At 44.1% G+C, this 26475-nt stretch overlaps 1 protein-coding gene and 1 long non-coding RNA gene across 2 annotated transcripts in view; one reads left to right on the top strand and one right to left on the bottom strand.

The window, feature by feature from the left end:
* Positions 1 to 1999: 1999 nt before the first annotated feature.
* Positions 2000 to 18476, bottom strand: LOC132208828 (uncharacterized). The gene is made up of 4 exons (XR_009444955.1): positions 18235 to 18476; positions 14430 to 14594; positions 9335 to 9434; positions 2000 to 3755 (listed from the first exon to the last, which is right to left on the bottom strand). It is a non-coding gene; the product is annotated as an uncharacterized LOC132208828 (long non-coding RNA).
* The window catches only part of LOC132208827 (ral guanine nucleotide dissociation stimulator-like 1), a 65011-nt gene continuing 56566 nt past the window's right edge, over positions 18031 to 26475 (top strand). Inside the window, exons 1-2 of the mRNA XM_059644148.1 lie at positions 18031 to 19123; positions 22595 to 26087. The gene's annotated coding sequence lies outside the window, so the exon portion shown is untranslated. The remainder of the gene's footprint in view (positions 19124 to 22594; positions 26088 to 26475) is intronic.

Raw genomic sequence — 26475 nt, 5'->3', positions numbered from 1 at the left:
AACTCACACAGAAATGGGGAGAATGTGCAAACTCTACACAGGCAGTCGCCCAAGGCTGGAATCGAACCCGGGTCCGAGTGCTGTGAGGCAGCAGTGCAAACCACTGAGCCACCGTACCACTGAAATGCTTTCTCTCAGTACTTTCACCCAACTTTCTCTAAATATGCTTGTTCCAAGGTAAACGTTAATCTCTCCTTTTCTGCATGGTCAGCACTTACTCTGAATATTATTGCCTCATCCCTGGTACATGCTGCACCTTCCCACCAACACCATCCCTGAATATTCACACAGGGCATCAGAAGTAAAAGAAAATCACCTGCCAACACTACCTCATTACAAATAGCATTTCAGAAAAAAATGCTATCGAAGTATTCTCTAATTTTGAATTTGATGATGATGACTTGGATGTATTGAATGAGAGATTTTGGGAACACTGTGAGCCAGGAAAGGATATGGTGTATACAACGCACATTTTTCATTTGAGTGCAAAAGCAACCAATCAAACAGATGTGCACGTGGCTGCTTTATTTTTCGCAAGTCGAGGCCTATGAGTTTAATCAGATTACTGACTCACTGATGTGGGACACAACTGTGAATGACCAAGTCAGTGGCATATTACGCCAAAAGCCATTTCTCACATTAGCCAGACCAATAGATATTTGCGGATCTAGCAAAATGAGCCAGAGTGAAATAAAAATGCTACATCAAGATGCCCAAAAAGTACATTGTTGCTGTCAGAACTCTACATGCTTTTCAGCACCTGAGGCATGTTCTGCTCAGGGCCTGGCACAATGTCTCTGCCTTTCCCTGGCATTTTTGCACTTTGATGTCTCAACTAGAACCTAATGTCCCACAGTGCTCCTGTCTTGCCTGGTTGCTTATCACAGGCATAAGTCAGGCAGCTTAGCATCGTTATTACCAGCAGTCAGTCAAGGGCTGGTCAGCAGCTGTGGCAACTAATGCATTTTTTTCAACCAAATGGTCACGTCTACAAGTCTCAGGGAAACAGTTCTCAGTCAGGGCAAGGGAGACAGGATTCAGTCAGGGGATCCTGACACAGCATGTCCAAGGAATCATTTGATATCAGCCCAGGGACTTTGACAGTGTCAGTCAGCCATTGGGGCAATCAGGATCAGGGAATCTGTATCACTACAGTACAGAGAGGTGGCCACACTCACTAATTACATTCTCAAAATGCTGCAATAGACTTGTTGAGCCTGAATTATGTTCATCAATCCAAGCTGACCCTGTCCATTCCTGCCATTGGAGGTCAGTTTGATGAAATGCTCAAGGTTTTTGGGAGTTTGGGAGGTTCAAGTCCATAGCTCCCTGAAACAGCAGCACAAGTAGATAAGATGGTGAAGAATTTCGCTTTCATGGTAAACAGCATCAGGATATGGTCAACGTGGATGTCTGGTTCCTAAGTGGCATGTCAGAGCATGCACTATTTGTACGAGAATTACTATGGTTTCAACCACGAAATGGCCACAACTTGATCAAAAGAGAAAGTGACCAACAAGCAGTTTGAACCATCAGCTGTCAAATAAATTAAGACAGAGTTAAACGTATTGGCAGGAGTTTTTTTTACATTTTTTTAAAAAAAATTCATTCATGGGATGATCACATCACTGGATAAGAATGGCAGTTTCCTTCCCTAAAGGCCGTTGGTGAACAGATGGGTTTTTTCCAACAAAGACAATGGATTCACAGTCATCATCAAATTCTTATTTCCAGATGGATTCACACCTAGGTCCCCAGAACAGTATCTCAGCCTCTAGGGAAGTGACGGACAGAAGACTAAATAGAAAATATGTACTAGAAATCATACAATGTCTTGGTTTATGTTTCCATCATGAGATCCATCACTGCTATGGACACCAGGTAAAGAGCTGAAGAGACTGCAATGCCCCCAGGCAGAGTCACAGCGGTCACCAGGTTTCATAGCCGACTGGGAAAATGCAATCAGGGATTATAGGACATGACTCAGCCCAATCCTATGTTTGGATTTAAAACTTTCCTTTGATTTTTATCCACAAAATGAAAGATTACATTGTTTCCAATAAACAAATGTCTGTGGAGAGCAACAGAATCCGTCATTGTAAAGGTGTGCAGACCTGTCTAACAAATAAAGGGCCATCGAGATCATCACAGAATTCCTACAGTGTGGAAGATGGCCATTCAGTCAATATCAACCCTGCAAAGAGCATCCCACCCAGTCTCACACCCTACCCACCCTATGCCTGCATTTTGCACACAAGATACTATGGGCAATTTAGCATAGTCAATCTACATAATTTGCACAGTTTTGGACTGTGGGAGGAAACCAGAGCATCTGGAGGAAACTCACGCAGACAGTGTCTGGGTAAGACACTGTTTGTCAGGTCAGTGCGGACATGATGGGCTAAATGGTCTGCTCCCACACTGGAGGGATTCTATGATCTCCAGCAACAAGCCCAAAACACATGGTTTTTGAATCTACTATAACAATGTGTGGAGCTGGATGAACACAACAGGTCAAGCAGCATCTCAGGAGCACAAAAGCTGACGTTTCAGGCCTTGACCCTTCTCTAGGCCCGAAAAGTCAGCTTTTGTGCTCCTGAGATGCTGCTTGGCCTGCTGTGTTCATCCAGCTCCACACTTCGTTGTCTTGGATTCTCCAGCATCTGCAGTTCCCATTATCACTGATACTATTTTTGATTCTACTGTTAGCTATATTCAAACCAATCAACTTATTCAGAAATTTGCTGGCAGTTAACCAGTCCTGATGAACCAGCAAGTCCCTTTTCACATATCGTGCAGGTGGATAGTCTTTAGTCAGTGCGAATGTGTCGACGTGTTGTGACAACGTGACTATTTCCAAGCTCTACCTTACACAACTGTTAGTGTGACATTTTATTCACAATACCAGCACCTTTAATTGAGCAGGGGTCGGTAACATCTGTACAAACAGCCCAAAACCATGGTTCATTTGATAGTGAGAGTGACAGCAAAGTTCTTCAACTGTGGTTGTCTGTGAACTCGCTGGTGTGTTAACAGTTTGGATGACAATGAATCCCTTCCCACACTCAGAGCTCATGAAAGGTCTCTCCCCAGAGTGAACTCGCTGGTGTATCAGCGGGGAATTCGAATCAGCAAAGCCTTTCCCTCATGCAGAACAGGCCAATGGTCTCTCTCCAGTGTGACTCTGGTGGTCAGTTTCTAGCTGGGATGGATGAAGAAATTCCTTCCTGCAATCTGCACATTTCCACACTGTCTCCCAGTGTCACTGCACTGGTGTTCGGACATTTCAGATGAATCTTCACAGACTCTTCAACACACACACCATGTGCATTTCTCCCCAATGTGAGTGCTGCGTTTTCCTTCAATGTTCAAAACCCTGAGATAATTGGGTTGTGATAAACAAAGTGACCGTCAGACCTGGATGTGGACCTGTTAAAATTCTCCAACTGCAGACTATACTTTCAAACAGAAAGTTAAGTGTAGCGAGTAAGAAACCAGAAGGACACAGATTGTGAAACTGAGAAATTCTCTGGGCATGTGTGGAGCGATACTTGGGGAAAATGCTGGATCACCATTAGAACAAATTCATTCATAAATATCCTCCAGGTAAGGGATCCAGTCAGTGTTTGCATAAAACTACCAAAAGAGAGGTGGGGGAAGCCAGCGAGGAAGGACAGTCATTGTATAGATCTGTAACTCAGTCTTTCAGAGGGATCGAAAGGTTAAGAATAGTGCAGAAGTAAAATTGTGGGAATCTGAAATGAAAACAAAAAATGCTTCATCAGCATTGTACAGCACAAAACAATCCCTTTGGTCCCAGTTGTCCATGCTGACTAGATATCCCAAATTAATCTAATCCCATTTGCAAGCATTTGACCTATACTCTGCGACACCCTTCCTATTCACATACAACATTTAAAAGGTATCTGGATGGGTAACTGTACCAGCTTCCACCAGTTCCTCTGGCAGCTCATTCTACACAGGCACCACCCACTTTCCCTTTTTAAAAAAAACAAATTCGCTGGAAAAGCTCAGCAGGCCTGTAGCATCTGTTAAGGAGGAAAAAAAGTTAACATTTCAGGACCGGTGACCCTTCCTCAGAACCCGAAACTCTTCTCTCCTCCACAGATGCTGCCAAACCTGCTAGGCTTTTCCAGCAAATTTGTTTTTTTTTAGATTTAAGGCATCTGCAGTTCTTTTGGTTCCCTTTTAAGACTTTCCCTCTCGGCTAAAGCCAATGTTATTAGTTCTAGTCTCCCCTAACCTGGGAAAACAATCTTGGCCATTCACCCTACGCCCACCATAATTTTAACAACCTCTATAAGGTCACCCCTCAGCCTTCAATGCTCCAGGGAAAATAGACCCAGCATATTCAACTTCTCCCTACAGCTCAAAATTCCACCTCTTGCAACATCCTTGTAAATCTTTTCTGCACCCTGCCAAGTTCAACAGCATCATTCCTATAGCAGGGAGACCAGAACTGAACACAGTATTCCAAAAGCAGCATAATCAATGCCTTGTTCAGCCTATAACATTGACCTCCCAACTCCTACGCTCAATGCACTGACCAATAAATGCAAGCAGAGCAAATATCATCTTCACTACCTTCTGTACCTGCAATCCACCTTCAAGGAACTGTGCACATGCACCCCAAGGAGTCCCTGTTGCATAACAGTCCCCAGGGCCTCATCATTAACTGTTTAAGTCCTGCGCTGATTTGCATTACCATAATGCAATTGCTCACATTTATCTGAACTAAAAACTTATTTCTATCACTCCTTGGCACATCAACCCATGTGATTATGTTCCCATTGTGCTTGGGAAGTAAACGCCTTTGCTGTCTACTACAACAACAATTTTAGTGTCATCTGCAAACTTACTAACCATTCCTCCAATATTCATTCCGCATGATTTGCATCAATGATTAAAAAAAAGCAGTGGACCCAGCACCGATCCTTGCAGCACACTGCTGTTCATAGTCATCTAGACTGAATCCACTCTCCCCCAGCTGACCATGATCTTGTCTCCTACCTTCAAGCCAATTTTGTTTCAAATAGCTAACTCTCCCTGGGTTCCATTTGATCTAATCTTGCTAACCAATCTGTCATGTGGAGCTTTGGTGAATGCCTTGCTGAAGTCCATAATAGACAATGTCCACTGCTTTGAGTTTTTTGAAGAAGTGACGAAGAAGGCAATCAAGTTAATGAGACAAGATTTCCTACTCACAAAGCCATGTTGACTATCCCTAATCAGTCTTTGCTTCTCTAAACACATGCAAATCCTGTCCCTCAGAATCCCCACCAGCAACTTACCCACCACTGACATCAGGCTCAACGGTCGATGGTCCCGTGGCTTTTCCTTAAAGAATGACACCACATTAGCCACCCGGCCTTCTGGCACTTCACTAGTGTCAGTGATACAAATACCTCAGCAAGGGGCCAGCAATTGCTTCCCCAGCTTCTCCCAGAGTTTGTGGGTAACACCTGATCAGGTGCCAGGAACCTATCCACCTTTATGCATTTTAAGACATCTAGCACCTAGATCTCTGTAATATAGACACTTCTCACGACTCACTATTTATGTTTCCAAGCTCTCTCACTTCCATATCCTTCTCTGCAGTAAATACTAATGCGAAATACTCATTCACTATCTCAGCCTGCAGTTCCACACAGACAGCCTCGTTGATCTTTAAAGGGGCCCTATTTTCTCCCTAGTTGCTTTTTTGTCCCAAATGAAGTTTCAGAATCTCTTGGGATTCCCCTTAACTTGATTTGCCAAAGATAGCTCATGTCTCCTTTTTGCCGTCCTGATTTCTCGAGTATAATCCTACTGCCCTTGTACTTCGAGGGATTGACCTAATTCCTGCTGTCAATACCCGACATGTGCTGCCGCCTTTTTCTTGACCACAGCCTCAATTTCTCCAGTCAGCCAGTATCCCCTACATTTACCAGCCTTGCCCTTCACATGAACAGGAACATATTGTGTCTGGGCTCTCCTTATTTTAGTTTTGAAGACCTCCCACTTTCCAAGCATTCCTTGACCTGCATATTACCTCTCTGGATCATCTTTTGCAAGTTCTTGCCCAACAATGTCAAAGTTGGCCTTACTCCAATTTAGAATTTTGAAATGTATATTAAATAAATAAGTTTTATTTTAAACTGATCACATCTGCCTGCATCTGGCATATACTCCTCTAAACCTCTCTTGTCTATGTCCTAATTCAAATGTCTTTTAAACAACGTGGCTGTACCTGTATCTGCCACTTCCTCTGAAAGTTTGTTCCACACATGGAAAACTCCATAAAAATAAAAGTTTCCCTCATGTCTTTTTAAATATGTCTTTCTCCTCTCACCTTACACACATGTCCGCTTGTCTTGAAATCAGCCAACCTTGTGAATAAACCCTTGCTATTTGCATAATCTGTGCCCTCATGATTTTATGAACCTCCAAGGCCACTCGTTAACCCATTATGCTGCAGTGAGAAAAGTGCCAGCTTTGGCCGTCTATTTGATAATCAAGCCCTCCATTCCTGGCAACATCCCAGCAAGTCTATTCTGAACTGTCTCCAGTTTAATAATAATGTCCTTCCTGTAACAGGGCGACCAGAGCTGCACACAATACCTCAAATGAAGCCAAAACAATGTCCTGTACAACCTCAACATAACATCCCAACTCTGAGACTAAGGTCTGAGCAATGAAAGGAAGTGAGCTAAACAACTTATTAATCACTCTGTCTACTTGTCTACATAAACTTCAAAGAATTATGCACTTGAATCTCAGCATTTCTCTGTTCCACAACACTACCCTGGGTGCAACCATCAATTGTGCAAGTCCTACCCGGTTCATTTTACCAAAATACAATGTCTCACATTTATTCAAATTGAACTTCATCCTCCACTCCTCAACCCATTGACATAATTGATCAAGATCTTGCTGTCATCTTCGATAACCTTCACTGACCACTATACCAACATTTCATACCACTAATTCTAGTATCATCTGCAAACTTACTAATCTTGTCCCTTAAATTCTCATCCAAATCATTAATATAAATGAGAAACAAAAGTGGACCCTGTGCCAAATGCTGTGGAACATGCTGGTCACAGAACTCCACTCTGAAAAATCCTCCAGCACCACCGTCTCTCCTCCAACTGAGCCAATTCCGCTTCCAATTAGCGAGCTCTTCCTGAATCACATGTGATCTAACTTTACGTATCAGTCTACCATGTGGAATCGTGTCAAAGGCTTCACTCTCACTCTGGAGGTGCTGCAAAACTGAAACAATTCCCCCACCATTTGCCCATCATTCCTTGAAAAGTTAAATCCAAACTCTTTTTTGAGAATAACTGCTAAATCTGCATCCAGCTGCCATTCAGACTGTTCCAGATCCTGGGAACTTGCTGAGTCAAACACTCTTCACATTTTCACTCTGCATTTTTTGCCAATTATCTGAATGTTGTACTCCACGGTTACCAAACATTGCTACAATGGAGAATTACCTGAGCTTTTGTTCACTCTCTCCAAACCAGAGACCCATCAATTTTAATTGACTTATGGGATGTGGCCTTTGCTGCACAGGCTAATATTGATTTCCACTTTTATTCAATTTGGAGAAAGTGGTACTTTCTATTACTGCTGCACTCCATCTGCTGTAAGTACACCACTGTGCTGTTATGATAATAATCCACCCTGGAGCCTCACTACCCTCCCTACTGCAGGAATCATACCTCAGACCTCACTACCCTCCAGATCATGCCCTCAAGCCTCACTACCTGCATTGTTGCAGGCATCATTCTCGAGTCTCAACACCCTTCACATCTGTGGAATCCCTCTCCAGCCTCATGACCTGCCTATCGTTGGAATCCCCCTCCAGCCTCAACTCACACCATCTATCTAGATTCCTCCAGTCTCACAGACCACCTTATCTGTCATCTCCTCCAGCCCACAAACTTCTTTAGCTCTATAATTGTCTTTACCGTCACAAACTCCCTCTGTCTGGTCTCCTCCAGCCTCACAATCTTCCCCATTTCTGTAATCTCCTCCAAGCTCACTTTTCTCTATTTTTGTAGTCTTCTCCAGTCTCAGAACCCTTCCTGTCTCTCATATCATCCAGCCTCACAGATCAGTGATACAAGAACGATATTTCTTTCCTCTAATACAATCCTTATTTTTATTCATCCACATGATGGCAGCACTTTCAATTTCCTGGGCTTCAGGCCCCAGAATTGAAGTCAACCGCTTTCCCTCTATACCTCACTTTACTCCCGAAAACACTGACCAATCATGAGTCATTTAGTCTAATATCTCATTTTCTGAAATAACTTGAAATATTGCTGGGCATCTTCCTATGTGAAGAGTCTCGGAGGTCTACAGCACAGAAAAAGGCTTTGTGGCCCATACAGCCTGGGCTGGTTAAAAACCACACCCTAACTATTCTAATCTAATTTTCCAGCACTTGGCCCATACACTTGTCTGTGTTGGCATCACAAGTGTGCATCTAAATATGCCTTAAACGCTATGAGGATCTCTGTGCCTACCACCCTCACAGAGAGTGAGGCTCAGTGCCATTGTCACAGCATGATGACATCACAGACAGGAACAGAGACGAGCTGAGTCTGTGCAAACCAAAGATCCCCCACACACCGTGAAGGACGGGAGGGTCCCTGATAGGGGGCAGAGGAGATTTAACAGAATGGTTTGTACGAAGAGGGTTTTTAGTTGCATGGATAGGGTTTTTTTTAAAGTTATAATTTCATGTGACTTAGGTATTGCTGGTACATATTGAGAATATCCATCGACAATAGATGGACTCTCATTCTCAACCTCTCCCCTTGCCTGGGGTGTGGTAATCTTCAGGTTAAACTAGCCCTATGGTCAGGTAGGATAATGGTGACTTCACCTTAGGCACAGTGATGCCACTTTGCCTCAGTGGTGTAGAGGGGAATGTTGAATGTGGTGGATGGGACACCACTCCGACACTGCTTCATCTGGAGGATGTTAACTTCCTTTAATATTGTTGGGGCTGTACTCATGCAGGTAAGTGGAAATGAAAAGTGGATGAGTGCCTCACACACAAGAAGCAAACTGTCATTGGGTAATCAGGTGCTTGGGGAAACGGAGATTGATCTCCTTGTAACAAAGGATTTTGAGGGGACCTTTGATAGGAGGTGTTTACAAAAGATAAACATTAGAATGGTAAAACGTACACAACTGGCCATAAAAAAGGACTACAGGACATATATTGAAAGTTGTAGGAAAGATCTATTGAGAGAATGGAGTAATAAGAGAGAAATTTTACATGGCAAATGGGAATGAGCAGGAACACAATACTCACACACAATGCGAATATCCAGGTCCTGATGAATTGAGTAATTCTGTCAGAGTTTGGTGTTACAATTATTGAGCTTCCTACCTGAAAGTCCACTTGTAATATCCTGTAACACAAATTCATAAAATCCATCACTGTCAGAGTAGAAATCCACAACATCCCCTCCTCCTGGCCGAGGGTAACTGTGCATTGTTCCTGCTGCACATTATTCCTTGTGGGAGTCAGCAGCTGATTTGAGGGATTTCTATTTGGGTTTCTCGGAATTTCCACATTGGGGCTTCATGTCACTGAACAGAACAACAGGTGTTTGACACAAGGCAAAGAATGGCCAAGATTTAGTGCGATGCAGGCAGCAGGATTTGCTTCCTTTTCTTTCCTTCTGTGCTGCTGCACTGCCACAATGAGACATCAGCTTTTCCGGCCCAATGCAACTTGATGAACAAGTTGTCTCGATTCTGAGAAATGGGCAGTAAGCTTCTCCCAGTCATTTGAAAAAACGCCCCTTAAAAAGGCAGCAATTACATATGTGTCATGTTGCCCAGTGCTCCCAACAAAAAGATGAGAAGAATGAGGGAGGATCTCATAAAAAGGGATAACAGTCAAGTTCCATGAGGGTTAGAGTTTATGGAGAGATATTGATAAATGGGCGACAAGTCGGCAAATGGAGTATAATTTGGGAAAATGAGAAGTTGCTATTTTTTGAGGAGATGACCGAAGAACAGTGTTATTTAAAAATGTAAAAACTGTGGAAAACTGCAACACAAAAGGGATTCAGGAATAATTGTGCAGGAAGCATGAAGCGAGCACACAGTTGCAACAGGTAATCGGGAAGGGTCATGGGATGTTATCCTTATGTCAAGGTGTTTGCAGTAGAAGAGTTTGGAATACATGTCTTAGGACAAATATACAACTTGCTGGCAAGACCACATCTGGAAGAATGTGAGCAGCTTTTTTGGTCCACTTATTCGAGCAAGTATATCACTTCACTGGAGGCATTTCAAAGAAGTTGAACTAAGATGATCATTGGTTTGGAGGGATTATGTTTTAAGCTAAGACTAAACAGGTCTGGAATATACTAACTAGATTTTTTTGAAGAATGAGAGATGTTCTAATTAAAAATAGAGGATTCTCAAGGGAGTTGACAGGATAAATGCTGAGGAAATATTTCTCATCGTGGGAGCAGATTCTTGATAAGGCAGAGAAGAGAGGGTTCTCTTTTGGAATTGTCAAGCTTAAGGCAACACAGACATGGGTAAGGGGTTTCAGTCGCGAATGAGCTGGAGTGAGGTGGAGAGAAGGAGCATTTTAGAGATTGAAATTTCTGGCATTTGTGATTGAAATGTACGGTAAGATGTTCATCTTGAGACCAGATATGAGAGCATTATTGAGAAGGGTGCAGTTCAGCCTCAGACAGTTCCCAATGAGAGGGATGGATTCAGTACAATAGTAAGGAAAAATAATTTGTAATAATAACTGAAGGCAATGTGTTTTACTATCACAAAGTGTTATTGGAGAAAATTTCAGCTAATCAAGTAGTGGAAGCATGAAAAGCAGTTTTATAATTGAGTAACAGTGGAGCAAAGTGATGGAGACGAGTTAGATCTGAACATTGTAGAATACATGTGAAAGTTAACACAGTGCTTGTCGAAGATCTCACCTCCTGGAAGTATGTTGGTGAGAAACAGCATGGGCCAAGGATAGATCCTTGAGGGACATTTACTACATGGATTTCAGACAGGAAAGAGAGATGGAGTGGGATTTTCCAATGACGGTGAGGTCGAACATTGGTTTTAAACAGAATGGGTGAGAAGGACATAACCAGAAAAGAGAAACAGACAGAACAAGTAACAATATCTGTGAATTGGCATGGGGGAAGAGGCAGGGAGGAGGAGGAGGAGAAATAAGAGTTGGAATATTTGTAGTTTAGTGAGAATAGGGCAAAGGGTTAAGATGAGCTCTGATAAGGCTTGACATGAAACTGGACAAAGATGCAAGTTTAAGCCTAAAACGAGGAGCAACATGCTAGGCAATTTGGTTTGGTGGGCTTGTGGAAGAGAGGGAAGCAGCAGAGGCAGCTGATTGGATTGTCTCAATCTTAGTGACATAGAAACTGCATGTGTCTCCTTCACTTGCTGTTGGAGCGGAGGATGGAGGAGACAGGATGATGGACAGTGTTTTGCAAAGAAACAATGCCTGTGTTAGTGATATTTAAAAATGAGTGAACAAACCTGATGACTAACTTTTATCCAGAATGTTAAAATGTACAACAGAAGTCCAGGTTCAAATCCTATCTCAGCAGATGGTGGAATTTGAATTCAATTAAAAAAACTGGAAGAATCAACTGGTTGCCATGGCAACAATTGCTGATGACAGAGTGAAAAAAAAATCTAATGTCCTTTGGGGAAAGAAATTTGCCAACCTCAGCAAGCCACTCAGTTGCAAATCACTGCAAAGTTTCAACAAAGGAATGAAGCTGGGTGGCCCATTTGGCATCTACCAGGGAACTAGGAAAGACAACTGCAGAATCAGCCCTATCGGCCCCCCAAACTCCTGCTTAATAATATCTGGGGGCTAGTGGCAAAATTTGGAGAGCCGCTTCAAAGACGAGTCAAGGAACAGTGTCAGACTCATGGAAACATACCTGGCAAACAATGACACACACCACTATCATTGTCCTTAGTGAAGCCCTGTCCCAGCAGACGTGACAGCACAGTGCTATTCTGACCAGATTATTTGACCTGGGAGTACTCAACTTTGACTCTGACGCCTGGAAGTCTCACGGCTCCTGCTGATTACCATGTACCATCCTCCCTTGGTTGATAAATCAGCAGTAGTATTATCGCTAGATTATTAATCCAGAGACCCAGGTAACATTCTGGGGACCTGGGTTCGCATCCTGCCATGGCAGATGGTGAAACATGAATTAAATAATGATCTGGAACTAAGATTCTCATGATGACCATGAAACCATTGCCAATTATCAGGAAAGACCCATCTGGTTCACTTATGCCCTTTCCGGAAATGTGCCATCCTTACCTGGTCTGGATGACATGTGACTCCAAACCCATAGTGATGTGCTTGACTCTTAACTGCCTTCCAGGTTATAAACGCTGGTCCAGCCAGCGATTTCCACATCCCAAGAGGGAATTTTAAGAAACAAAAAACTCCATCATGTTGAACAGCACTTAGAGAAAGCACTGCGAGTGTGAATAGCACTAAATGTACTCAATGTCCACATCAGGAGTAGTTTGCAGGAGGATTACCAATCAGGCTGGTCGGGTCCTGAAGGACAAAGCTGCTTGGCTGGGACTGCAGCAGGTGCTGACGCACCAAAACGGGGAAAATATAGCTGATCTCATCATCACCAATTTCCCAGCTGCAGAGGCATCTGTCCATGACAGGATTGTTAACAGCAACCACCGCACACTCCTGTGGAGACAAAGCCTCATCTTAAACTTGAGAATACCCCCCATTGCGTTGGGTGGCACTAACTTCGGCTAAAAGGGACAGACTTGGAACAGACACAGGAGCTCAAAACCAGATATCTATGAGGCTTTGAGAGAGACTGCAACAGTAGCAGACCTTCTCCAGCACAATCTGTAACCTCATGGCCCAGCATATCCTACAGACAGCCATTGCCATTGATCCAGGGGACCAACACTGGTTGAACGGAGAGTATTGGAGGGCACGCCAAGGGCAGCACCAGGCATACCTAAAAAATAAGGTGCCAACCTGGTAAAACCACCAAACAGGACTATCTGCATGCCAAATAGCATAAGCAGCAAGAGTTAGAGCTAAGCCACCCCATAACCAATAGATCAGATGCAAGCTCTGCAGTTCTGCCACACCCAGTCGTGAACGGTGATGGACAATTAAACAACTCACTGGAGGAAGAATGCCAAAAATCCCCATCTTTACCCGACACAGGACCCCAACCTATCCATGCAAAAGACAAGTCTGCAGCAATCTTCAGCCAGAAGTGCCAACTGGATGATCCATCTCAGCCTTCTCCAGAGGTCCCCAACAGAGATGTGAGTTTTCATCCAATTTGATTCATTTCACATGATATTAAAGAAATGAATGAACAGTGCAAAGGTTATGGGCCCTGGCAACACTCTGACAATAGTAGCGATGACTAGTGCTCTAGAGCTTGCTAGCATCCAAGCCAAACTATTTCAGTTCTGCTACAGCGCTGGCATCTACTAACAATTTGGGAAACTGCCCAGGTCTGTTCAGCACAGAAACACTGAAAATTGAACCCGACCAATTTCCCCTCAAGCAATCTACTCTCTATCATCAGTAAAGTGATGGAAGGCGTCGTCGACAGCGGTCGTAAGCAGCACTTACTCAGCAGTAACCTGCTCAGTGACACCCAGCATGGGCCATGGTGGGCACTCGGTTCCTGATCTTATTACAGACTTGATCCGCAAATTCACAAACAGCTGAATTCCTGAGGTGAGGGGAGGGTAAACAGCAGAGCTCTGCACAAAAACCACTTACTTCCACTTCAGTGACAATGACTGACAGTGACACCTTAGTTTCAGCTCATCTGCTGAACCTCTCATCTATTCCTGTGTTACCTCTAGACTTAACTATCCAAACTCACTGCCAGTCGGCCTCCCACATTCAACATCCCTGCAACCTCAAGAATACCTAAAATTCTGCTGCACACAAGTTCATTTGTACCAAGACCTGTTCACCATCACTGCTGTGCTCCCTGACCCACAAAGGCTCCTATTTATAAGCAACAATTTAAAATTCTCACCAGTGATTTAATTCCTGGCTGTGATGAGCCCTATCTCCCTGCACCAAACAACCTTCAAGACTTGGATAACTCATTTAGTTCCAGACTCCAACAATGCGTTTAATCATCCCTTCACTATTGGAGGCTGTTTCTAAAGTTGCCAGAAAACGTGATCTGGAATTCCCCTGATAAACCTCTTAGGTTTGCTTTCCTTGAGAGAGTCAGGAAAACCTGTAGATTTGGTAACTTTTTGGTCACCTGACCTAATATGGCCTTACGTCAAAAGTTTGTTGATAATATTTTTGTGAAATTATAAAACATGATAAAAATACAAATAGTTTGTTGATTTGGACATACACCATTAGCTCTTCAGTAGCTCTTCAGTATCGCTAGATGAATGATCTGTAACTTCTCAAATGGAGCATTGTGAGAGCACCTTTATCATACAAACTGCAGTAGCACACGAAAGTTAAACATCACCTTCTCCACAGGTAACAGGGCTTTGGCAACGATCGCTGGTATCTGTGGAAGGAGAAACACACAGTAAATGTTGCAGAAGTGCAAAATGAATGACAGATAAAAACGCTGTAGAATTTGGTGGTCTGAAATGGAAGAAAAATACACTCTTTCTGGGAAAATATTTCCTGACTGTGAAAGATACCATTCAAAAATTAATCTGGTCAGAGAGCAGCACATGGTCAGGGGGTGGGCAGCAGAGGAAAATTTATTTACAAAAAAGGTACAAGGAAATTACAGTAAAATACTACAGAGATCAAATCTATCCATCAGTAGAGACTGAAGAGATTAGACACCGACAAAGGTGATCAGGGAGCACAGAAGTGAGCAAGAGCAGTGTGAGCTGCTATGATCCAACAGTCTGGGAAAAAAAATCCATAAGAAACAAACATTTCTCTTGGATAAGAGATAATAGGAACTGCAGATGCTGGAGAGTCCAAGATAACAAGGTGTGGAGCTGGATGAACACAGCAGGCCAAGGAGCATCTTAGGAGCAGGAAAGCTGACGTTTTGGGCCTGGACACTTCATCAGAAACGGGGGAGGGGAAGAGGATTCTGAACGAAATAGGGAGAGGGGGGAGACAGATCAAAGATGGAGAGAAAAGATATTTGGAGAGGAGACAGACAAGTTAAAGAGGCGGGCATGGAGCAGGTAAAGATGAGGAGAGGTGGGGAGGTAGGGAGGTGATAGGTCAGTCCAGGGAGGACAGACAGGTCAAGGGGGTGGGATGAAGTTAGTAAGCAGGAAATAGGGGTGCAGCTTGAGGTGGGAGGAGGCGATAGGAGAGAGGAAGAACAGGTTAGGGAGGCAGGGACAAGCTGGGCTAGTTTTGGGATGCAGTTGGGGGAGGGGAGATTTTGAGGCTTCTGAAATCCACATGGACACCATTGGGCTGCAGGGTTCCCAGGCAGAATATGTGTTGCTGTTCCTGCAACCCTTGGGTGGCATCATTGTGGCACTGCAGGTGGCCCAGGATGGACATGTCATCTGAGGAATGGGATGGGGAGTTGAAATGGTTCGCGACTGGGAGGTGCAGTTGTTTCTTGCGAACTGAGCGTAGGTGTTCTGCAAAGCGGTCCCCAAGTCTCCGCTTGGTTTCCCCAATGTAGAGGAGGCCACAACGGGTACAGGGGATGCAGTATACCACATTGGCAGATGTGCAGGTGAACATCTGCTCGATGTAGAAAGTCTTCTTGGGGCCTGGGATGGGGGGGGGGGGGGGAAGAGAAGAGGGAGGAGGTGTGGAGGCAAGTGTAGCACTTCCTTTGGTTGCAGGGGAAGGTGCTGGGAGTAGTGGGGTTGGAGGGCAGCGTGCAGCGGACAAGGGAGTCACGGAGAGACTGGTCTCTCCGGAAGGCAAGCAAGGGTGGGGAGGGAAAAATGTCTTTGATGGTGAGGTCGGATTGCTGATGGCGGAAGTGTCAGAGGATGACGTGTTCGATCCGGAGATTGGTGGAGTGGTATGTGAGGATGAGGGGGATTCTTTTTCAGTTGTTATTGCAGGGACAGGGTGCGAGGGAGGAGTTGTAGAAAAATGCAGGAGACACGGTCAAGGGTGTTCTTGACCACTCCGGTGGGGAGGTGGGGAGTGGAGTTGCGGTCCTTGAAAAACAAGGGCATCATAGATGTACGGGAGTGGAATCCTGGGAGCAGATGCGGCAGAGGTGAAGCAATTGGGAATAGGAGATGGCATTTTTGCAGGACGGTGGGTGGGTGTGAGATGTTAATGTGATAACATCCCATTAATTTAAAGAAGTATAGAAATCAAAGTCTTTCATCTGCATTTGATTCCTATACAGAGACTTCGATTTATAGAAGTAAAGTCTTTTATCTACTCACATCGGTATGCAGACACTGCCCTGAAGCTTCCTGCCCAGCTAGGAATTCAGTGTAAAGCTTTTGTAACTCCTTATCTTCTCACACATCGGCATGCAGACACTGTCTTAAGTTTCCTGACTGAACTGAAATTAGAATCAATCTGTATCAAATAGGGTTAGGTGGGGAAATTTTGTAAAGGTGTGAAACCTCTAAAGCATGTAACTTCTGTCGCTGACTAAGGAGCCAGGGCACTGACTTTGTCCTAGCCAGACACACTGGCAACTTGAAATCACAATCTGTCCCGGACAACAACTCAAAATCACCTCCTGCCATGAGCAGCTACTTCACAAGCAATCGATACTATATCCTGGTCTTTTATGTTGTCGATGTAATAATTGCTTGGTATCCTGTTTTTGTCTGTTGTAGTAATTGTTTTATGTATCATGTCATTGGAGGTTGTGAAATCGTTTTCTGTATCATGTCTTTTGTAAAGTATAAAAAGCAGGGACTGTCCGGGGAGAACTCCTTGTGAGACTTTGCACTGTGTGCCGGGTTGAGTACAGTGATTCTTCACAGCTTGTACTTGCTTGGTAAGAAAATGATTGGTGTTTTTCTAAACAGGTCAGTGTCTTGTTATTGCAGCACGTCCGTGAAGGTCTCCGAAAACAAACTTGACAGGTGGGAGGAGGTGTATTCTAGGTAGCTGTGGGAGTCAGTGGGCTTGAAATATATATCGGTTTTGAGATTGTTCCCCAAGATGGAAATAGAGGACCAGGAAGGTGAGAGAGGTGGTTAGAGATGGTCCAGGTGAACTTAAGGTTGGGGTGGAAGGTGTTGGTGAAGTGGGCGAACTGTTCGAGCTCCTCATAGGAGCACGAGGCAGCGCCGATACAGTCATCCATGTACTGGAGGAAGAGGTACGGAAGAGGGATTGTTCCAACAAAGAGGCAGGCAAAGCTTGGGCCCACGCAGGTACCCATGGCCACCCCCTTTGTCTGTAGGCAGTGGGACGAGTTCACCGAAGCACATAATGGGGTCAGTGGAGGGGAACTGGTCAGACCTGCAGGACAGGAAATAGCGTAGGGCTTTGAGGCAATCTGTATGGGGTATGCAGGTGCTAATGTGGTATACTGCACCGCTGCACCCGTTCTGGCCTCCTCTATATCAGGGAAACCAAGCAGAGGCTTGGGGACCACTTTACAGAACACCTACACTCAGTTCGCAATAAACAATTGCTCATCCCCACCTCCCTAACCTGCTCTTCCTCTCACCTATCCCCTCCTCCCATCTCAAGCCACACCCCCATTTCCTACTTGCTAACCTCATCCCACCCCTTTGACTTGTTGGTCCTCCATAGACTGACCCATCCCCTCCCCACCTACACTCACCTTTACCTGCTCCATCCTCACCTCTTTAACTTGTCTGTCTCCTCTCCACTTGTCTCCCACTCTCTCCCTGTTTGTTTCAGCATCCCCTTCCCCTCCCCCATTTCTGAAGGGTGTGGGCCCGAATACGTCAGTTTTCCTGTTTCTCTGATGCTGCCTGTCCTGTTATGTTCCTCCAGCTTCACCCCCGGCCCTTTTAAAGTTTCAAAGCTGTCGCGCATGCGCCCCGCGGATCACTGCCCCCAATAAAGATGGTGACGGTCACACGGGCCTATCGCCATCTGAGGCGTTGATTTGTTTTCTGCAAACGTGAGTCTGGGAGTTTCAAATGGGTGTGTTTTCCGACGTGCACTAACTGTTTGTAAAACTTCCAAACCCATACGAATATCACTTCCCTCCAGCTTTCTACCGTTTTGCTTTCTTTACTGTGGCCTGCTCTTACCTCAATTGCACAAATCTTGGTCTCAGCGAAGGATCTAGGCCCGAAACGTCAGCTTTCCTGCTGTGTACATCCAGCTGCACACCGTGTTATCTCGGATTCTCCAGCATCTGCAGTTCCGGTTATCTCAGCGACTCTGCACCGCACTCGTGGATGATCACGTGGTTTTCACTGATCCCGCCCTCCCTTCATTCCGATTGGGCGACATCCGTCCGGTCATGCACGGCACACCTGTGCTCCTATTGGTCGCGCACTGACATCAATCAGCCGGACTTCACTGTGAGCTGGAGCATGCGCAGTGCTTTGTGTTATTGTTGGAAGCAAATGAACGTCGTCGCAATGTTGCATTTTGAGACGAATGAGACTGAAAACTGGATCTGTCTTTTTACCTTCACAGATGCTGCCAGACCTGCTGAGCTTTTCCAGCAACTTTGTTTTTGTTCCTGATTGACAACATCCCAGTTCTTTTGTTATTTTTTAATAAGTCGCGATTGAAAAGGCTTCCTGCAGCTCAAAGCTGAAGGTACTCTTGATACCGCTCTGTCAGCCAATAGAGAAATAGCGGTGAAATAAGGGTAATAAATACAGGTCTAGCAGTCCTCAGGTAAGATGTAAAGAGAATAATTATGAATATGAAGAACATCACGTGGTGAAGTGAGGTGAGTGTTGTTCATATGAACTGTGATTGGACAGAGAGGGAGGTTAATCAAAAAAGAACAAGCAGAAAAGAGACTCTCAAGAAAGGTCTGTGCAATGGAAAGCAACGAGAATCAGAAGATAAAAGCCCAACACAAGAAAAAGTTTGAAGACCGCGGCTGCAGAAACTCCAATAAGTTGTTTCACTGCTCTACTGCCTAGTTATTGACTTAAGCAGTATAATCCACATTCAACTGTAAGTAGCTGTCTGAGTTTGTCACTGTAGTTTACTTCATAACAGATAAACTCCACACTTTGTCTCAATAAAGCTGACAGTTGGTTCACAAATTAGTTCTGCTGCCAAGTCTGTTCTTGTTTGAAAAGGGGTATAGATCACATTTAAATAGACAATGAAAAATGTCAATCCAGGCTGGGAGCAAAATTCTACTCCCTCGCCACTGACTCCATCCCTGCCCCGGGTAACTGGCAGGTAACACACTGGTCACAGTCAGGGTGCAATATTTCACCCCAAGATGAGCTTCTAACCACATTACTCACCCCCACACTCATTATCACAAAGACCACATACAATTTCAACCTCAACAGCATCTCAGGTCATCTGCTGCTGAAACTCTCATCCATTCCTTTGCTACCTCTCGACTTAACTCCCCAAACACACTCCTGGCCGGCTTCTTAATACTACTTCCCTGAAATCTTGAACTGATCCAAAAATCTGCTGCCCATGTGTTTATTCTCACCGATTTTAACATCTTCAAGTTTTGCCATTCTGTGCTCACTAACATAAACATTTTCTCAGTGGCAAAGCACCAAGGTTTTGAAATTCATATCCTTATTTTGAAATTTTGGCATCACACCACTTTCGTTTGATAGTCCCTCCAGCTGCAAACCCCTCTGAGATATATCTGAAGAAGGGTCACTGGACACAAAACAGTAATGCTGCTCTCTCTCTCTCCACAAGCACTGCCAGATAAGCTGAGTTTTACATCAATTTCTGCTTGTGTTACAACTTTCAAGCATCTACTGTCCTTTTGCTTTTTCCTTCAAGACATTTGTTCTCCCTGACTTCCAACCTCCTGTGGATTTCTGGTTTTAACTCCCACCTTTTTCATGTTTTCAGTTCCTAAGGCCATAAGCTCTTGAATTTACTCCCTAAACATCCGTGGTTTTCAAAGTCCCCTTGTTTGTTCAGGATATTCCTTGAAACCTACTTCTTTGGCCAGTTTTGGGTCACTTGTCCTAATAAGTACCTGGTATCAAATATTGTTTTGTGACAACCTTGTGTAATATGTCAGATCATTGGATTGAATCAAAAATGTGAAAACATTTAAATTGTTCTTTTGGAAAACATCACTAATCCTTTACGATCATTTGGGAACTCGTTACCTAATATCATTGCAAGTGCGACTTCACCACATGACCTGCACTGGTTCAGAAAGGTCAAACATCAAGTTCTCCAGATGTAACTGAGGATTGGCAATAGTTACTGATACCTTTGGAGAGTGATCCAACGTTCATGTATCTGGATATGGTGAATGAATTGACAATAGGTGCTGGAGTAGGCCGTTCGACCCTTCGAGCCAGCACCACCATTCATTACGATCATGGCTGATCATCCACAATCAGTATCCTGTTCCTGCCTTATCCTCATAACCCTTGATTCCACTATCTTTAAGTGCTCTATCTATCTCTTTCTTGAAAGTATCCAGAGAGTTGGCCTCCACTGCCTTCTGGGGCAGTGCATTCCATATATCCATCGCTCTCTGGGTGAAGAAGTTTTTCCTCAACTCTGCTCTAAATGGCCTACCCCTTATTTTTAAACTGTGTCTTCTGTTCTGGACTCACCCATCAGCGGAAACATGCTTCCTGCCTCCAGAGTGTCCAATCCCTTAATAATCTTATACGCCTCAATCAGATCCCCTCTCATCCTTGTAAACTCAAGTGTATACAAGCCCAGTCGCTCCAATCTTTCAACATATGATAGTCCCGGACGCCATTCCAGGAATTGACCTCGTGAACCTACGCTGCACTCCCTGAATAGCCAGAATGTCCTTCCTCAAATTTGGAGACCAAAGCAGCACACAATACTCCAGGTGCGGTCTCACCAGGGCCCTGTACAGCTGCAGAAGGTCCTCTTTGCTCCTGTACTCAATTCCTCTTGTTATGAGGCCAGCATGCTATTAGCTTTCTTCACTGCTTGCTGTACATGCATGCTTGCTTTCATTGACTGATGTACAAGAACACCTAGATCTCGTTGTACTTCCCTTTTACCGAACTTGACTGCATTGAGATAGTAATCTGCCTTCCTGTTCTTGCCACCAAAGTGTATAACCACACATTTATCCACATTAAACTGCATCTGCCACGTATCCGTCCACTCACCTAGCTTGTCCAACTCACCCTGTATTCTCATAACATCCTCCTCACATTTCACACTGCCACCCAATTTTGTGTCATCAGCAAATTTGCTAATATTACTTCTAATGCCTTCGTCTATATCATTAATATATATCGTAAACAGCTGCGGTCCCAGCACTGAACCTTGTGGTACCCCACTGGCCACTGCCTGCCATTCTGAAAGGGACCCGTTTATCACTACATTTTGCTTCCTGTCAGCCAGCCAATTTTCAATCCAACTCAGTATTTTTCCCCCAGTACCATGTGCCCGAATTTTATTCACCAATCTCCTATGTGGGACTTTATCAAAGGCTTTCTGAAAGTCCAGGTACACTACATCCACTGGTTCTCCCTTATCCATCTTCATATGGACATGTTGCAGAACCTGTTGGGTAGGAGAAGTTCAGAAACAGAACTGCGATGGCTTCCTTCTGACTCGAGAGGGTCTAACTTTACTTTTTAATTGAAAAATCTTCAGGTTCATTTATAGTTCTTCACGGAGTATGAATTGTTGAACTTATTCAGCTGCATGTGTCCAATAAATTTCTTCAGATGTGAGGTCAAAGAAATTCAAAACTATTCCTCATCCTCCCACAGACTTTCTCTCACTGTTAAGGTGCCTACTCATGGACTTAGGGGATCCAGGTACATGATTATTTGAAGTTTACATCTCATTTAGACAGTGGTTAAACAGTCTTTTGGCACGGCAGCCTTCATTGCTCAATTGTTTCAGTTTAGGAGTTGGGAAGTCATATTGAGGTTGCACAGGATGTTGATGAGACCTCTTCTGGAATACAATGTGCGGTTTCTGTCACACAATTACAGGAGGCATATCATGAAGCTGGTGAGCGTTAAGAAGAGGTTTACCAGGATGTTGCCTGGTATGGAAGCTTTGATTTATAAAGAAAGGTTGGATAGACTTTGACTTTTCTTGCTGGTGCTTAGGAGGTTGAGAGGCGGCCTGTTAGAAGTTCATAAAATAATGAGACATGTAGATAGTATGAATTGTGGTCGTCATTTCCCAAGGATGGGAGATTTCAAGACTAGGGAATGTCTTTAAGTTGGGAGGAGATAATTTAATAAAAAAAATATGCAAGGCAGAACTTTGCAGTGACTGTGAACAAAGCAATGGCAAGTTCCAGCAGAGAAACGGGTGGCAAAGAAACAGGTGACAGTGAACCAGGCATGTGAGGGCTAATGTGTTTCGTTTGCCAGTGACATTCACCGCTTCACAAAGTGGAGAACGTTGAAGTGCAGCAGCGACGGTGATTATTTTGCAGGATATTCACCTTGCAAATGGTTTTTCCGCCAGTATCCCTGATTACATCGCAATCGACAGGATGAAAGCTGCAGCAAGACGTGTGGAGCCAGTGGTGTAATTGAGACGGCATCTGATTTTGAATTGGAAGTTTGGAATATTGTATCCTCTCTCACTCGAGTGAAGTTGACAGCTTTTCTACCCTTGCAAATTGACAGACACTCCCGAAGAGGAATGTCTGGCCAACGCTGTTTTTGTCAGGTTCCCAGCAGCTTAAGTGAATGGATTGCTGGGTTTTGGAAATTGAAAATTGAAATTAAAAGGTAAATGAGTAACTTGAGTGTGGGGCTACTTCAGCTCATTGTATATTTCATATCCCAGCTCATGGCAACAGTACCCATTGTCAGGAGAAACTGCATGTGTTCCACACAAAGCTGCCTTTTGCTGGGAAACCTTGTGTACAGCAGGAGAAGCGGGTAGAACACTGTGTGTATAAGACTGACACTGAGCCACACATTAAACGGTAAAGATAACAAGTAAAGTTGTAAACTTGCTCACCCAGCTGGCTTGTTTTCGTTCAGACTTTTCGTCACCACGCAAGGTAACGTCATGAGTGAGACTTCCGAAGAAGCGATGTTGTTCTCCTCCACTTGAAATTTATCCTGCCCGGTCTGTTCTGGCAACTTCTGTCATTTCGCATTCTGTTCTGTATGGGTTGTATATGGGGTCCAATTCTTTATGTTTGCCGACTGCATTATGGATTGAGAACCATGCCTCTAGGAATTCCCATGTGTGGCTATGTTTGGATTGCACTACTACGGTTATGTTGTCCCAGTTAAACTGATGGCCTTCATTATCCGGGTGTACTGATATTAGGGAAAGTTTGTCATGTCATTTTGCTGCCGGCTGATGTTCATGTACACTGACGGCTAGTTTCCTTCCTGTCTGTCTGATATAATGTTTGTGGCAATCGTTGCACAGTATTTTGTAAACACTGTCAGTTCTGCATGTCGTGGGTATGGTGTCTTTAATCCTTGAGAATGTTTGTCGTAGCATGGCTTTGGGCTTGTGTGCTACCGTAATTCCTAGTGGTCATAGGAGTTGTCAGTTCTGATATGTTCTTGATGTGTGGCAGTGTGTCCAGTGTGTTAGGGCATAATGTGTCCTCTTCGTGTTGCTGTTTAGTCAGTACCTGTGGATGAAATTGCAGGGATAGCCATTCAAAGCGAAGATTTTGTATTGGTGTTCTTCCTCTTTCTGCATAGTTCTGGGTCATTGCAATGAGTGGTGACCCATTTAAATAGTGTCCCGACACAGCTTAGTTTGTGCACCACTGACCTGAGTTAGTTGCCAAATTAAAAATATCCGAGCCCCTCGAGGCACTGACCCGAGTTGTTGTGTGCAAAAGACAACACACAAAGGAGGATCCTTGTGTGATTGATCCAATGTGATCTGTATGCCAGGGTAACAGTGAAGACTGGTCTTCAACACCCACATTGAACCTGGCTCCACTTGGCCTCCAGTCACCTCTCACAAACTACCATGGCCCTTCACTTTTCCTGACCTCCCCTCTATTCTTGTTTTAAACTGATTGCACGCCAGGCAGTTTCAGCTGGCATTGCTGATGTGGAACTGTAACATGGAGTGAATTGATTTTGACTGATCAATGACATAATTCTGCTTCTCAAGATCAGTCAATATTTCAGATTTATTACTTTAAATGATAACCATGAACAGGCTACGACAGTGAAGGCACTGAATCGTAATCACTGGACCAGCAGGAAAGATCAGTTTATGGCACTCAGGACACTGTCTGATTCGGCCTTGCATTCTCCCAACCTTCTGCACATGATGCCCCTCTGCTCTGTTTCGGTTTTGTTACGTCTTGATATATAATAGTCTCCAGTTATCTATTCTTTTGCTATTTCCAATACATGAGACCCTCTTTCCATGCCTTGTGCCTGGCTGCACAGCTCAGTGGTCAGAGCACTGTTCTCAGAAACTAGTGGTTGTGAGTTCGAGCCTGTGATAGTGTTTGTACACCCCCTGCTTCAAAGGGCAAAAAGAGCCCTTTAAAAATTATCTGAAATTATAACAGTATCATTTCCTCCACAGACCAGAAATATGTGTGAATTTCCACATTGCTGTTTGTCCTTCCACTTGAGGAGGAGCATTTGGAATGGCAGGAAGCAGCTGACATCAGTGATGTTTGGCTGGAAGTACAAGGTGAAGCAGGAAAACTGCAGGTGAGCAATGGGGGAGGAGCACAAACCCAGGGCATCCATCAAATACTTCCATTTGTTGCTGTAAACAGGTTCTAGTTTTGGAGTCTGGAATGGGACAATAGAGCCAAGTGAGTGACGTTCTGCTTTCTGGGGGTTGCTCTCTCCGAAAGCCTCTGGCACTCTCAGTGGAAGGTGTCCTTGTTAGTTTCCTTCTGTGGGTGAAAATGAGGGTCACTTCCCCGAGGGGGCATGGACACAGTCTTCCCACCTCAAACTTCAGTTTTGCTTGTTGGTTCCTCAAAGTGTTGACCCAGAAACCCGCACTGCACACACTTCATTGGGGAGACAGTGGCCTGAGATTGTTATCACTGGACACTTAATCCAGAGACCCAGATAGTACTTTGGGGACTTGTGTTTGAATCCAGTTGCAGCAGACGGCGGAATTTGAATTCAATACAAACCTGGAATTAAGCGTCTAATGATGAGCATGAATCTGTTGTCCTTTAAGGGAAGTAAACTGCCAGCCTTGCTTACATGTAACTCCTGACCCACAGCAATGTGGTTGACTCTTAACTGCTCTCTGGACATTTAGGAATTGGTAATAAATGTTACCCTAGCCAGTGATGCCCTCATCCCGTGAATGAATTTAATAAGTATGTCAGGAATTCCTCCTGTATGCAATGATAACTGATTTGCTTTGCCCAATCTTTATGCAGACTGAAGTCACCTGACTCTTGAAGTCAGTGACCTTTCATCACAGTTAGAGCTCTCCCTTTCTGCTGGTGTCTTCAATTTCCTGTTTAGTGCCTTCTGCTAAAATTACCACTTGAGTTGACTGGGGTGGATATACATCGACCACTGTCAATTTCTGTCCCTTGATGTTTCTAAACTGTACCCAGACTCCATTTCACCAGAACTAATATCCATTGTCATTACCATATTAATTTTATTCCGTAACCAGTAATGCTGACCTACCTCCTCCTTCTTGTCAGTCCTTCCAAGAAACTGAATACCCCTGGAGCCCAGCTTCAGACATCGTAGATATTTTGGTTTCTGATTTACCAAAATATCCTGGATTCTGGAAAAGTCTGAGTTCAGTAGAAATTAGCAGTTGTAACACTGCTATGTAAGAAAGAAAGAGGAGCAAAAATAAGGGATAAAGCCAGTTAACATGATTTCAATCAGTTGGGAAAGTGCTTAATAATGTCTCTTCATTAAGTATGTTTCAGCAATGCTTTTAAAACAAAAATCGTATCATCTGATTAAATCAACGTGGTCAATCCAGAAGAAGACATTCCATGATGGAGACAGGGCAGTTGCAGGTAAGTTCAAGGTCACCCTGGGGCCAGGCATGTTTGACAATTTCATTCCTTTTTCAGAGTCAAACAAGTGAGGTCGCAAAGAGGAAACCAACAGCTGCATAACACTTGGATTCCCAAGAGGCATTTTGTAGGGTGTCACACTGGTGGCTAATAGATAAGATAAGGGCTCTGGAACTGAAGGTAATGTATGAGCATGAATAGAGAGTTGGTGAACATGCAGGACATAACAGGAAGTGTTGTTGTGACTGTGATGAGAGGAGTGCAAAGGATTCGAAGGTGAATATAAAGGTTAAATTAACCTCAGGGATGTTTTTAAGGGACTTTCAGGACAGATGAGACCATCCATCCTCTTGACAGCTGATCAGCCAGTCTGGCCACCAAATAAATT

The sequence above is a fragment of the Stegostoma tigrinum genome, unplaced genomic scaffold (genome assembly GCF_030684315.1).
Source record: "Stegostoma tigrinum isolate sSteTig4 unplaced genomic scaffold, sSteTig4.hap1 scaffold_54, whole genome shotgun sequence".
Classification (NCBI taxonomy): Eukaryota; Metazoa; Chordata; class Chondrichthyes; order Orectolobiformes; family Stegostomatidae; genus Stegostoma; species Stegostoma tigrinum.
Note: the sequence above shows the minus strand (reverse complement) of the source record. Positions and strands in the feature narration are given on the sequence as shown.